The following is an 11,205-nucleotide window of genomic DNA, read 5'->3' as shown; positions in this document are numbered from 1 at the left end:
CATTCATGACCGTGGACAATATGGGATGGAAAAGGCAAAAGGGTGGAAAACTCAGTGAAGTGAGAAGCAATTTTCTACGTACATGTTAAGAGACAAGGTAGAATGTTGTCAGGTAAGCGAGTATTCTGGCGCTTCTATTAATTGAAAGGATCTTTTCTACACGAGCAAAAGCTATGAACTCCTGTGTAGAATCATGAGGAAGCTGCACACGGTGAGAACAGAAGGGAGCTGGAAGAAGATGCAGCTATGTGGAGGCTTCCTCAAAGGACTTGGCAGAGCCCAGATACATTTGAGCCCTCCTTATATACTTTGGCACTTTTCTCCAAAAGGGATCCAAAAGCATTCCAGAAATGGAGCTGTTAACCTTCAACACACCCTGGTGAAGTTCACAGGTGGGGACAAAACAAAACATGTCCAAAGAGACCAAAGAATTATTATTCTTGAATGAAAATTATGATTGAGGAGAAACAGATGCTGAAGAGATATACCAAGATATGAAAATGTACTGGAGAAGAGAAAACAATGGAACTAGGGAAAGATGGAAGCCTAAAGAAGAAGGAGCAAAAAAGATCAAATTCCCTTTTAAGCATACAATTGTAATGTTTGAATATGCCAAGTCATAAAAATGTACATGCAATTCTAACTTTGGCCTAAACACTTGATTTTCAGAAAGAAAAAAAAAAAAAACGCAATCCTGCCATGAATCTTCTGAATTGCCAAAAACAATTGTTTACATAGGGCAATGTGTTTTCAGGACATCATATATGTGCTGCCTGCCCAGACCCTCTTAAGCTAGTGAGCCAAGTGAAGCTTAGTAAAACTAAGTGTAGAAAAATAGAGAAGTCTGGTTAAGGGAGGGAAAAGAGAAGTTAAAAATGTTGAATCCCACTTGCGTGTGCCGACATAATCTGAAGTGCCGTTCATCTCCTCAACACCAAATGCAATTCTCTCTGGACATATGAATCATTTTACTTGGTTCTGTCTTAGTAATGAGTTTATTTCCAGGAGGAATTCTTGATGTTGGCAGAAAAAAATCAAAGGTGGATTTTTAAAAGAGTAGGTACAATTTTTCCAAGTTCTTGTAGATTTGGTAATGATTTTGTGTTTGAGTGACAGCTTGGCCATGGATTCTCATGCTGCCTACGCATCATTTCAACAAGACAACCTAGCTGGGCTTTCCCCTTCATTTCTGATCAGAAAATGTAACCGCTGAAGACTCTTCTTTCCGTTGGAGGGAAAATTTTAAAAGCTGATTTCCCGAACTATTTCAGTTGTAGTGTAGATATGGCTTGTAATATTGAAATTGGGGGAGGAAAAAGTAATAGGAATAAAAATGAGGAAAAGGATAAATGTAGGAAGTGTTTTAATGCAACTGAATTCCAGGTTCTTTAATCTTAGTGAAAAAAAAAAAATGTGACCACTTCATCACTTTCCGTGATCACCCTGTATTTTCAAGTTCCAGTAGAATGTGATAGAAAGAAATGCTTGACTTGGGATGATACATTTAAAACTTTTAAAAAAATCTTCCCTATCCATTTCCTTACATTCATCCTCATTCCCTTATGCACTTTTTTTCTCCAAGGAATTTTCTACTCTTGTTCCTCAGTGTCTCTTCTGTGAGGTGTTATGGTTGAACAGACATTGGGGTTCTATCCAGCCTCTCATCTCCTTCTCTCTCTCTTCCATTTTCTGGAGCTCCCTTTCCTCTGGTAATTGCAATGAAAAAAAGGCGGTGGGGGAGTGGCATTGGGGGCACATGGTTCTTTTGTTCAGATTTGCTACGAGATCACTACGCCTATGTGCCCCTGAAGTAAGGACTTCATCCTGGGAGATTCAATTCAGCCTCTAACTCTTAATTCTCAGAGCAGCAAGCGAGAACTAAACCAGCTTTGAGGGCTGGATTAGTGCCTTCCCACACTGGCTCTCTGTGCTAGGAAAACAGGAGAGGCCAACAGATCTGCTTGTTTTATTTATTTGGTCATTTTAATCATTTTGTTTCAAAATATTATTGAGAATGGTCAGACGCGTTGAAATAAGGTAAAAGCTGTTTTAAAAATAAAGAATGGGTGAACATGATGGGAGTGACCCATTTTTTTTCTTGTTGGAAAAAGATATAAAATATTTTAAAATGTATGTTTATATAAAAATATGACATTACATATTTTAGCATAAAGAATGTGTTTTTTAAATTCTCTGTTTCTCTGTTCATTGTTAATTAGCGAGTGGAGTCTTATAGATGCTAATCTGACCATAAGTCACAAATCTGAAATGAACAAATTTCAAGCATGTGTTCAAAGAAATCCTATGTAAATTTTATTTGGTCTATACTTCTCATTTGAAAATTGAAACCATATTCAATAGGATCTTTAATTTCTCTGTTCAAATATCTAAGCTTTCTCAGAAGCTTAAATCGTACCATTTGATGGATCATTCCTAGATAATGGTAGATGATTTGTTAAAGAAACAGTGAAAGAATTCTTAATGGCCTATTCATTTTAGCTAAGAATAAAATCTAATACTTTCCAGGGGATGTTAATTTTAATACACAATTCTATTTAACAATTCCTTATTTTTTGAAAAAAAGATTTTAAGTAACTATTATTCCAAAGCCAGGGTAAAATATAAAATATATATGATGGGCAAAAAGTATACCTTGAACTCTCTCATTTTATTTATCCCAATTTACGCTATGCTTCAAATTAACACTTTTTTTTAGCTCTCTTAAATTCCCATGCTAATATTTTAAATTCTCAAATTTAACACTCACAGGGGAAGCACTGTTGTATGGAAGCTGACAGATTGGGTTCTTATGGATGATAGAAACATCTGCCTAGAGAATCCAAGAAAATCAACTGAAAAACTGTGAGAATACATGAAAGTTTATTTCATATATACGTAGTGAGCATACAAAAACTGCTTAGCTTTTCTATGCACCACATTAACCTATTAGAAATGTCAGGGGAAAAATAGTCCAATTCATAATAACAATAAACCTGCAAAGTAACTGGAAATATACTAAACATAAACATTTTCAAGACATCATAAAACTATATGTAAACAAAATTATTAAAAACTATACAAGAAGATATAAACAAATGGAGAAAAATACTCCTTTTCTGCTTGAACAGTCCAAATTTATAAAGCTATCAATTTTCTCTAAATTAAACTGGAAACTGAATGCAATCCCAATAAAAGCTCGATAGGATATTTATGAAGCTAAGCAAGCTCATTCTCAAGTTCTTCTGGAAGAGAAGCTGTCAAAAGAGCTAGGAAAATGTTGAAATAAAAACAAATAGGAGGGATTTTCTCTACCATATATCAAAATGTACTATAAGCTACACTAGTTTTAAAAGTGTGATAATGGTACTAAATTGGACAAACAGATCAATAGTCAAAAACAAGTATGTATATATATGAATACACACACATACATATATATATATACACACACACACACATATACCAGAAGCACCACGTCGAAAGGCCCTTCAGCTGGAGCAGGAAGCTGATTTATGTGACAGAGGGAGGAAGCCAGAGGAGGATTTGGGCAAGGCCTCACCGTTTCTGTTCTGCAGGCAGGTGGGCCCCAAGTGCCAAGGGTATATAGATATATGATTTTATTTATGTCAAGTCAGTGAAGAAAAGATTAGTGCTGTGACAATTGGCTATCCATTTGGATAAAAGCAAAGTTAGATCTGTTCCAACTTCACACGCAAGCATAAATAACAGATGGACTAAAGTGCTAAATGTAAAATATCAAAATTATACAAGCATTGAAAGAAAATACTGTCATATATATTTATAATCATTGAGTGGGGAAGGCATTTCTAAACAAGATACGTTATGTATACATCATAAAGGGAAAACTGGATAGACTGTATTACCTAAAGTATTAAAACTTTTATTTAATGAAAGATGCCATAAATAACATTTAAATAAGTCCAGTCTGAGAAAATATACTTGCAACATAAAAAACAGGCAAAGTATTAACATATAAATATACAAAGAGAAACTATAAATTTTTTAATGATGTAGATTTTGATTAAATATAAGCCAAGGATATAGAGAAAATTAATGATCCAACAAACGTGTGGAAAGATAGTCAACCTCACTAGTTATCAGGAAAATGAAGAAATCGACACTGAGATCTGGCCTCCCTACTCCTAACCCCTCAGACTGGCAGAAATGAAAGCTGACTCATATACACTTGGCCAACAACGTAGGGTAAGAGCTACTTTCAGACGCCGTTGTTGGGAGTATACTGAGTCAGTCTTTTTGGAGGATAATTTTTCTCCTCCAGAAATAGTCACATTTGAGCACAGTTGTATGCACAGTGTGTGTAATAAAAAAAGAACAAGATGCAAATAACTGAAATGCCAGTCTGTAGAGGAATGGATAAATAAAATCATGGGACACCAAGAGAGTATTTGTCCCTGTTACAAAGAATGTTGATACAAAAAATAGGTGAAACTATAGCTACTAACATGGACAAAAGCAAGTTGCAAAGCAATGCTCTCATCTGACAAGTATTAATACCGATTGAGAATCGTAACTGCCCAGGCACTGTTCTAGATACTGGGACACAGAAATAAGTAAAACAGATCGAATTCCTCCCTCAAGAAGCTTATATTCTAACATAAGTTTGACAATAAGCAAATCAATCAATAAATATAAGCCATAATGTCCAATAGTGGTAAGTGCTGTGAAGAAAAATAAAGCACGATGTGTCATTTTTTACTGTGTTCAGCTGTAGGAGAAAACCCAATTAGCTGAGGCTTAAATGAGTAAGGACTTGTTTATCACATACAACAGGAACACAGGTGAGGGAGAGGGAAGCTGAGGGTAGATTGTGAAAGAATGAAGCTCCTTTTCACTTCCTGCTCTACCATCCTTTGCATGTGGCTTTCTCCTCTTGGCTACAAAATGGCTACTGCCCCTCCATGCAATAAGTCAGCGTTCCAGGCATGGAGAAGGAGGAATAAAAACACAGGCAACAACAGAATTCTTTTTATGTATCATTGGCCAGGACACTATTGTATGACCAACTGTAGTTGAAAAGAAGACCAAGAAATTAAGTGTTTGGCTTTTGTAGCCTCAAGTGTAGAGACAGACAAAAAAGAGGAGTTGGAAATGGAGAGTAGGATCAGTTAACATACAGTGTCTGCCACACACAGCGAGGGGACAGAAAGTGATGGGGACTCTATTTTAGACATGGTGGGCAAGACAATGACATTTGAGCAGAGACCTGTGTGAAGTGAGGGAGTGAGCCAGTAGACGTTGGGCCTGAGGGAAAGGCTACAGTGAGGCCGAAGGCGGGAGTGTGCTCATTGTGTTTGAGGACAGCAACAAGCCTTAGTGGCTGGAGCAGAGGGAGTGCTGGAGTCCGATCATTTAGGGACTTTCATAAGGACATTCAGGTTTTTTTCTTTACTTTTTATTTTGAAAAAAATTCAACAGAAAAGTTGTAATATTACAAAGGACTCATATACTCTCTATCTACAATCTTGATCAATGATTAACATTTGCCACATTCACTTTATCTGTCTCACTCAAACTCTCTCTTTCACTAAACATTTTTTTCTTAACCTCTTTTGGGAGTAAGTTGCAGACATCGTGACTCTTTTTTTTTTTTTTTTTTTTTGGTGAGGAAGATTAACCCTGAGCTAACACCTGTTGCCAATCTTCCTCTTTTTGCTTGAGGAAGGTTGTCCCTAAGCTAACATTTGTGCCAATTTTCCTCTATTTTGTCTGTGGGACACCACCACAGCATGGCTTGACAAATAGTATGGGTCCACACCTGGGATCTGACCTGCAAACCTGACCCACCAAAGTGGAGCATGCCAAACTCGCCCAGTACACCACTGGGCTGGCCCCAGACATCATGACTTTTAATCCCTAAATGCTTTTCATGAATCTCCTAAAAACAAGGACATGCTCTTACATAGCCATGGCATAGCTGTTAAATTTAGGAAATTAAGCATTGATAAAATACTACTAACTAATATATCCATATTTCATCAATTGCCCCAATAGTGTCTTTATAGACTTCCTCTGTTTTTTTCTGACCAAGGATCCAATTTTGGATCATACGTGACATTTATTTGTCATGTGTCTTTAGTCTCCTTTAAGCTGAAAGAGGCTTCCTCAACTTTTCTTTGTCTTTCATGACATCAATATTTGCTAAGAGTACAGGCAAGTTTTTTGGTAGCCTTCCTCTTAGTTTGGGGCTTGTGTAAAAATTCTCTCATGATAAAATTCACTGCTTTGGGCAATGATACTACATAAATGATGAGTCCTTCTCAATGTGTCACATCAGGAGGCATGTGATATCAGTTTGTCTTCTTGTTGGTGGTACACAGTGCTGACCACTCGTTTAAGATGCTCTCCTTGCATAGGCACTTTTCCTCTTTGTAATTAATAAAGCATTTGTGAGGAGATATTTTTAGACTGTGTAAATATACAGTTCCCCAATAAACTTTGACTCAATGGTTCTAAGGACTTTGGATTTTAAATGGTGGGAGACCCCTGGAGGGTAATAATGTGATTGCAATATTTTAAAAAATTGCCTATGTATGTAAAGCTGAGTGAAAAGGTTGGGAGCATTGTTAACCAAATGATTGACAGTGGACTTCTACATTATTTAGGTATTTTACAAGAATGACTTGTCCTTGAATTGCCTGTGTCATTTTTAAAAACAAATTTTTAAGAAACATACAAAGGTCTGGAGTCAGATAGATATGGATTTAGGCCCACAACTCCTGTTATTCACTGTGTAAAATTGAGGAATTTCACTTAAACTCTCTGAGGTTCAACTTCCTCATCTGTAAACTGGAGATAATATTGGTATTATATGAGTTAAAAAAGAAAAAAATATGTAAAGTAGCACACAAAGCAATCACTGAATTCTTTTTGGTTTGTTTTTTCTCTCATAAGTTTCCAATTGCACTCTTTACACTGGCTTCTTTCCATCAAATATGTTTGTTATTTTTCACAGCTTAAAAATTCCATTTTCCCTGAATCCAGCTTACTTCCACCTCCACTTCTGAAGCAAACTTCTCGAAAGACCTGTCTATTCTCCCCTCACTTCTAACTCCATTCTCACCCTGTGGTGACCTGCCTTTTGGGCCTCCCCTACTCCAGCAATGGGGCCCTTCCTAAGGTCCTGTCAGCCTCCTTGTTGTCAATTCAGTGGCCACTTGTCAATCTCTTAACTTCTCCATTCGTGAAAAGCTCTCTTCTCGTGGCTTCCGCTACCTTCGTGTGTGGATGTTCCCCCAAATCTCTGGCTGGTCCTTCCCAGTCTTCTTTGTGGGATCCTTTTTCTCTTTGGCCCTTAAGTGTCAGTCTTCCTCTGCCTTCAGTCCTTGATCCTCTTGTCTCTCAGCTCCAATAATACATCATCTCTTCAGAGAAGTCCTTCCCTGAACACTTGGTCTAAAACACACAGTTACTCTCTGTGACTTCATACTTTTATTTTCTTTTTAGCACTAGGACTATCTGAAAATTTTATTTATTGCTGTGTTTACTTGTCCCTTGTCTGTCCCCAGAAGGTCCCCCTCTGGACTGTGACTTCAGTGAGAGAAAGATCTTGCTTCTTCACTGCTTTTTCCCCAGTGCTGGCACTGAATGACCAATTTGATGAATGAATGAAGTCTACACATTCTTCCTGAGCCATTTCTATATTTCAAGCATCATCACCTCCCATCTTCATGATGATGACTTCCCAAAATAAAACTGTGACTTAGGTCTCTCCAGAGTCCCAGGGACACATGTCAACTTGCTATGAGACATCTCTCCTTGAATATATCACAATCACCTTGAACTCAGCCTATTCAGGACTGAACTAATTTTCTTCACTCTTCATACCCGCCCTTCCTCCTGTGTTTCCAGCTCTTCTTCCAGTGTCCCAGGGGAAAAGCTAGGTGTCATCTTTGACTCCTTCCCTTCCTTCATCTTCTCCGTGAACTCAACCACTGTGATTTGTCTATCTGCCTCTGAAACATCTCTGTAATCCACCCACCTCTCTCCATCCACTACCTACACCCTAACCTAAACCATCATCATCATCTGACATCTGGGTGGCTACTACTTTCTCCTAACTGGCTTCTCCACTTCCATTGTCACTACCTTCTAACTCATCTTCCATAGAGCACCCAGGATCATCCTTCTAAAATACAAATCCAATACAGACACTCCTTATTTGAAAAAAAACAGGTTCACCAGCTTTTCATTACCCTTAACATAAAGTAAAAACTCAGTAAAACAGCTTATAGGATGGTCATGGCCTGGCCCCTGCTCAATTTCTAGCATTGTGTCTCTTCATAGCCCTCTCACATACTACACCATGGCCACTTGCAGTCACGTCCACACTCAGTTCCTCAGATTCAGTATACTTCCTCCACCTCTGGATCTTTGCCCATGCTGTGCTTTCTATTGGGAGCAGTGAGCTTTCCTCTTCGTAGTTTAACTTCTTTTTCATCAGTTATTATCTTAGGCATTACTACTTCTGGGGCATCTTCTTTTACCTTCTAAGGGTGGTTAATTGTATCCTCTATATACTCCCCAAGGACCCCTATCATGCCATCATATTAGTTGACTGCTATAACAAATAAACTTCAAAAATTCAGTAGTTTAACAAAATAGCCCTTTATTTCTTGCTTGAGTGACAGTCCAATGAAAGTGTTCCTGGTCAATGGGGACAAGGAGGAAGGGATCTGTGTTCCACAAGGTCATTCAGGGACCCAACAGATGGAGGCACTGCCATCTTTGACATTTTCAATGTTGTCCTGGGCGCCGACATCCGGCTTGTAGAAGAGGAAAAGCAGGAGGAACACGTATGAGAGTTTTCATGAGTCAGGTCTGGAAGCATCACACATCACCTCTACTGACATCCTGGTGGCTAGAATTCAGTCATGTAGCCACACCTAACTGCACAGAAACTAGGTAATATCTAGCTGTGTGCCAAGGATGGAGAGAAAACAGGTTGATGAACCCCTAGTACTCTCTGCCACAGCACTTATCACACACAGTGATAAGGAACCTAACTTGCCTGCACATCCCTCTAAACGGTCAACTCAAGGAAGACAAGGATCATGTCTGCCACACTTGCCATTTTAACCTTAGGGCTAGGCACAGAAGTGGAAATGTCATAGATAACTGGTAATACATTTTTGAATTAATGAATAAATGGTAGAACCAAATTTCAAATTTAGGCTCTTGCTTTATCCATGACATTATGATGGCTCTCAAATAAGTAAATCATTTAGCAATACCAGAGAGTGATCTCCTACATTTGTTATTAAAATCTGCATAGGCTACTACACTCCTAGTAGAATGGCCAAAATCTGGAACACTGACAACACCAAATGCTGGCAAGGATGTGGAGCAACAGGACCTCTCATTCACTGCTGATGGTAATGCAAAATGGTACAGCCACTTTGGAAGATAGTTTCCCAGTTTCTTACAAAACTAAATGTACATTTACCATATGATCCAACAGTCATGCTCCTTGGTATTTGCCAAAAGGAGTTGAAAACTTACGTCCACACAAAAACCAGCACACAGATGTTTACAGCGTTATTCATAACTGCCAAAACTTCGAAGCAACCAAGATGTCCTTCAGCAGGTGAATGGATAAATGAACTGTGGTGCATCCAGATAATGGAATATTATTCATCACTAAAAAGAAATGAGCTATCCAATCATGAAAAGACATAAAAGAAACTTAAATGCATATTACTAAGTGAAAGAAGCCAACCTGAGAAAGCTATGTATTGTACAATTCCGACTGTATGACACTCTGGAAAAGGGAAAACTATGGAAACAATAAAATCAGTGGTTTCCAGGGATAGTGATGGGGGAGGAGATGAGTAGGCACAGCACAGAGGATTTTTAGGGCAGTGAAAATACTATGTATGCTACTACAATGATGGATATATGTCATTATACACTTGTCCAAACCCCAAAAATGTACAAAACCAAGAGCAAACCTTAAGGTACATTATGGACTTGGGTGATTCTGATGTGTCAATATGAGGTTCACCAATTGGAACAAATGTACCATTCTGGTGAGCGATGTTGATAATGGGGCAGGATGTGCATGTGTGGGGCAGGGATATGTGGGAAATGTATGTACCTTCTTCTCAATTTTTTCGTAAACCTAAAACTGCTCTAAAAAAATTGCCTTTAAAAAATTTGCTAGGTCCTGAAGATATGTTTCCCATTAGACCTCTTGGGACATCCAGTTATTGTTGGAGATAAAGTTCTATAATGTGTACTTTGCTCAGTGTTTAAAATGTAAAGTTAACAAGAGCAACTCAAGGAGCTTAAAGTGCATTCATCTGATGCTTCTAACAGGAAACTAAGGCTCAGATGTGTCTAAGCAGGAAAACCAAGACTAGACCCACGTCGTCTGTACTATCATCCAGGACTCTTCCCACTCCACTATTATCAAGAAATACTTTTGTTAATGGTAAATTTACTGATTCCCTGTACTTGGTAGCTGTTCTCCTCAAATAACATTTCCCCTCGATCCTCAGAAAAAGCATAGGAGAGAAATTATATTGCAAAGTTCACTAATCACAGAAAGAAAGGAAACAGAACTGATTCTGAATAGAAAACTAGAGGGGAAAAAAGGTTAGCTATAACTCATATGGTTACACATAAGCCAGAAAACATTGACCGCAGGCTAAGCAGCCCCTCACCAACTCACTTAGCATCAGATCCCTGAACTCCTGTGGGCCTGTTACCTCACCCAGGAGGTGAGGAACACTGTAAGATTCTTTCCCACCTTTAAGTTTGTCGAATCATGCATCATTATTTGTTATTGATTTAGGGTTCATCATCATTAATACATTTAATTAAGCACCATATGTTATATTATATTGCCTAGTTATGTATTTTTAACTGTATGCTACTGAATCAACGAAGTAGAGTTCACGCTGATGCTCCAGACACAGAAATTGAGAAGGACCATCAACATATCAATGTCCAGAACAAAGTCTATTTATTAATGTGACCTAAACCAAAAAAAGGTGATTCAAGGAACCTGAATTTCCCAGCAATTCACATTTTCTGGATGTCAAGTTATTCAGAAAGTAAGTTACCATGTCATTGCCATACAGAGATCTCTTCCTGATCTTGGATTTACACATGAAGTTACTCTTGGTCTCTGGCTTCCATGCTTCTCTCTTGCATCCACGAAAT

This window comes from Equus asinus, chromosome 11 (assembly GCF_041296235.1).
Source record: "Equus asinus isolate D_3611 breed Donkey chromosome 11, EquAss-T2T_v2, whole genome shotgun sequence".
Classification (NCBI taxonomy): Eukaryota; Metazoa; Chordata; class Mammalia; order Perissodactyla; family Equidae; genus Equus; species Equus asinus.
This window is presented reverse-complemented; position numbering follows the sequence as displayed.